Source organism: Etheostoma cragini, chromosome 5 (assembly GCF_013103735.1).
Source record: "Etheostoma cragini isolate CJK2018 chromosome 5, CSU_Ecrag_1.0, whole genome shotgun sequence".
Lineage (NCBI taxonomy): Eukaryota > Metazoa > Chordata > Actinopteri > Perciformes > Percidae > Etheostoma > Etheostoma cragini.
In genome coordinates, this window is record NC_048411.1 from 2,706,101 (window position 1) to 2,710,762 (window position 4,662).

At 39.5% G+C, this 4,662-nt stretch overlaps 1 long non-coding RNA gene across 1 annotated transcript; it reads right to left on the reverse strand.

Annotated features, from left to right (window-relative positions):
* Positions 1-1,081: 1,081 nt before the first annotated feature.
* Positions 1,082-4,462, reverse strand: LOC117945465. The gene is made up of 3 exons (XR_004656815.1): positions 4,451-4,462; positions 4,388-4,389; positions 1,082-1,463 (listed from the first exon to the last, which is right to left on the reverse strand). It is a non-coding gene; the product is annotated as an uncharacterized LOC117945465 (long non-coding RNA).
* Positions 4,463-4,662: the final 200 nt, after the last annotated feature.

Consider the following 4,662-nt stretch of genomic DNA (forward strand, 5'->3'; position numbering starts at 1 on the left):
CCAGAGCAATTACATTTAACAGCGGGGGCTCTATGTAAAGATCTGTGTTCCAAACAGGTGTGCATTATGCATTTTGTAGATACAACTTTTTTGTTATGATGAGATACACACCCATGCTTTGTATAGTTCCCCTGTTGACTATCAGGTTCCATTTTGGTTGTTAATCATAGTTTTTGTGTTGTTCTACTTAGTGAGGCAGAAGCATGTAAAAGTCTAAGCTCAAGGAAAAAAAGCCAACATGTCATAAATGAATTCTATTTTTAGAAAGCATATACAGTATGCATGACTGATGATCCAGTCTATGCATTGAAAACAAAGCTTTATGCAAAGGAACAAGGAAACAATCAAGTTTTTCCAGCACTAACCCGGTGATAAATCATCTGCATGGGAAGGTGAGGGATGAAGGGACGAGAAGGGATGAGAGAGAGCTGATAGAGGGGGAGGAGGAGAACATTAGACCCATTAGCTCACTGAGAGGGGGGGAAGATGGATGGACAGCTGGTCGTTAAAGACGACCGTAAGCCTTAAACAGCTTCTCCCCTGATCAGCTCTCCATCATGACTCCATGTCCCCTTCCAATGTAAAACAATCCTTAACATTCCCATTCAAAACACTCTCACTGCAAAATTAAATGTGCTCATTTATGACTGACATGATAACCGATCATACATTTAATACTACTTCTGCTCCTGTTGAAAGGATAGTACGGCAGATGGTTTAGAAAAAGATGAAAGATAGTAAGAGTTCAGCAGCCTGCATTATATGACATGGATATTAGAAGCTAAACTAAAAAGTCATGCAATAATATATTTAAGTTTAACCCTTGCATGGTGTCCAGGTCTGTGGGACCCATTTTCAATGTTTGCTGAAAGAAAAATTATGTTATTTATTATTTCTTCTGGCTAAGTCTCATTGGTCTTGGCTCATTTTCTGTGAAGAACATACAAAAGAACTTACTTTCAATGACTGCACAGTCCACCCTCCCCCCACACACACATAACTATTACAAATGAGGTGTTGTAATAGTGTAAAATAATGTAAAATGAGGTCACCTGGACCCTAGTGTGTCTTTGTGCAACTGCTATCCTCAGACAAAGTTACAAAATGGTTACATTTCAAGCCCTTGCACCTGTTCTGATTAAGTTCTGAGAAATAAGCACCAAGAATGATCAAAAATCGTGTTACTTTTTTTAAACCTTTTTTCATAATTGAAATTCATTGTTTTCTCACAAAAAACTAAATGATCATCTGATCATAAATGTGATCTCACAGGGGTAAATGGCAAATATGAACCCTAAATTATGTAAATATAATTGACGCTTGAGCTAAAGTAAACATCTGTTAAGTATTTTTACATAAAGTGTTGTGTCTGTATTGATTTAAAAGCCTAATAATGTGGTGGGTCCACCAGACCCGGGAACATGGGCTGTGTAACAAACACATGAACACCACACAAGGGTTAACTCCATATTTGACACAGCCCCAACTTCTCAGCTCAAAGCTGCAGTATTGTATTCAATATATTTCATATGAACCAATGAATATGTATAACGTGTAATATGAATTATCAGTCAGTTGTTCCGCTTCTATTCAGTCTCTTAGCTCAGATCTGTCCTTCTTCCTCATGTTTCCCTCTCTTTATGTTTAATTTTTTTGACTACATTATAATGCTAACTGCTTTCTGTGATTGTCACCTCTCAGCACTTCATCTCCCATGACAGGTCAATCTCCTCTTTACTTTTAGCGTGAATAGTTCAATTCCCTGAACTGAGCCCCGGTGCACTTTCAGGATAATTTACCGAAGCTGGCAGACCGTCACTAATTTTCTGGAGTAGCTTTTCACTGCATTAAGAAGTCAATCTTTTTAATAAGAAGTGTTGAAGTGTACAGATTTGCTCAAACCCAGACAGCTCCCCGCTCTCCATCTGACACCTAAGGGCCAGCTGAGTCAAAACGAGGCTCCTTTCATTTTTCAAAATATCTATGCAAAACAGAATCACCGGGATGTTCAATTGACATTATTTGTGCTTATAACGTCACGAATCTAAATATCATCCAGAAAATACCCCTCTGCACTGATTTAAAAAATATTGACATGTGTCTGGGTAACACATCCTGAAAAGATAATAGTGTTTCAATTAAGAAGATGTGTTTTCCTGATGTGTCAGCACAAAGAGCCCATTAAAGAGCGTCTGAAAGGAGCTGCGGCTCTATTTCACTCTGCTGACAATACTCCTTCACGCCTGTTGATATGAATAGTGTGAATATTTATGTCCAGAGGTGTTTGCCTCTCCTTAATGTCTGCACTCTTTAAAGAGACAAAGAGGACAGGTCCTCGGACAGTATATTAACAGAGGCACGTCCTGCCAGAGGAAGCATTACATCCTGCTCATTATGGAATCATTGACTGCTTCACACACTGGCTGCTGCATCGGTGTAAACTCATCCACTCACTAAGCATTTAGAAGAAGCTGCTGAATGAATAATGCTCACATCCAGAACCATCCACACAGCTTCCGGCTGCTTTTTTCTTCTATAAAAACTTTGGTAAAGGCAGTTTTGCTGAACAGCACTGGGCCACAAGAGGCTATAACAGCATAATGGTTCATGTATAGTGTAATCATAGCAAAAGTCAAAACAAAGTATGATATACTGCACACACACACACACACACACACACACATTGCTGTAGCTTTTAACCCTCGTTAACCTGGATTCTGATGTTTTAAAGTGTTGCCGTTTGTCTCCCTGTGATGTATTTTGGTTGGAGGGATTTTTACTCTTGTTATTTATGTATTTGACATCAACCCTGTTCAGCACTTTGGTCAACTGTTGTTGTTTTTAAATGTGCTATAGAAATAAAATTGACAGTGACATTGACACACATATATATACCTACATAAAGGCTGTAGCTGACACATAGTGCATAATGTAACGCTAGTGAATGTTTGCGTTAACTATTAAGTAGTCGTGATTTCATACCAGTGCTTTCGGGGCGTGGATGGAGTAAGAGCACGGAGACAGCTTTGACTGTAACTTGGTCCATTTCTTTAATGACACTTCTTCCAGTGTAGAGCTGCTTAGGACTCATAACATACATGCTTTAGCATCTCATCATATCCCTCCGCCCACCTGTTAACTGAATTACAGGCAGGGTAGGCCTACAACATGTTAGGTAGCTCCCTTTGTTCAGTCAAGGAATAGAATACACTATGAAGCTACAACTGATGGAAATAGTACTTATTTCAGTAACTCTACAGTCATTTGTTAACTAAATATTGACAAAATAAATCGCATCTTACATTAACTTCACATCCTAATACAGCTCAACCAAACTCAATGGATGAAAACCTACTACGAGGGAAGGCAAAGGTATCTCAGGAAAACAAGCAGACCATTAGGAAATCAAATCAAGACCAGGTACTGAGAGGGGCAGTTCCTGATTTGCCTGTTGGGTTATCAATCATTTCTTTAATCACGACAAATTGATTAGCATAAATAATATATGCTGTTTTATCTGCTCGGTGAACTACAGTATATTGTAGCTATGAACTGTATCGGTCAAGGTCAAGGTCAAAGTTTATTTCTATAGCACATTTACAAACAGTCACTACTGCCCCAAAGTGCTGTACACATATAGATAAAAACATATGATAAAAGCATGACAAATAACCAGAAAAACCCATCTAAAACAGAATATGCCAAAAACTAATAAAACAGATAAAAACTTTGCTCAAATCAATATAAAGAAAATGTCAACGCCCAGCTTATGTTAAAAGCCAGTGCAAAAAGATGAGTTTTTAAAAATGAGTTAAAACACTCAATAGAGGACGCTGCTCTAACATTGAGGGGAAGAGAGTCCCAGAGCTTAGGATCTGCCACTGAGAAAGCTCTGTCCCCTCTGGTCCTCAGTCTGGTTCTGGGACAGTCTAAAAGCAACTGGAGTGTGCAAAATCAGCATATCAGATAAATACGATGGTGCCAGCCCATTAGGAGATTTAAAAACAAACAATAAGATCTTAAAATTGATTCTAAAAACGGTTATTATTGACTAATATTGGGCTGTTTAAGCCGGCAGGTGGTTGTAGGAATCGTGGAGTTCCTGGTGCAACTGAACCCCAAACCACTAATGAGCAGTTTGGCACATTGAATGTATGGATGTGTGTGTGCATGAATGGGTGAATGTTGGCATGTGTTGTAGTGAGCAAGTGATTTGAGCCAGATATAAATACAATCCATTTACCATTCATATTGACACTCTATATCCAAACACACATGGGATGCACTGGTGAAAACACATAGAGCATGTGGTTGTGTAAAAAGTGATGCCTTCCCGTCCCCCGGGAAACATTTACACCAAAATGCTTGCAGTAGAACAGGTGTGGACGGCTTTAATAAAGATGAGCATGGGATCTGGCTGGGAACAATGGATATTAAAATATCTCTTGACCTTGCAAACAGGGATTACTGTGCAAGTCTGCCACAGCAGGAGGCGACTATGCACGCAACATGCCCTGCGATCTTCTCCACTCAATAAGCTGAGGCGGAATTTATGGCCTGCAGACAGCCAGTGCTGTATGCGTTGGTCTCCGCGATGGATTACGGGATACACAAATGGTGATGCGTGGGTGTCAGGAGAGGTGCTAGACGCTGATGTTTCAG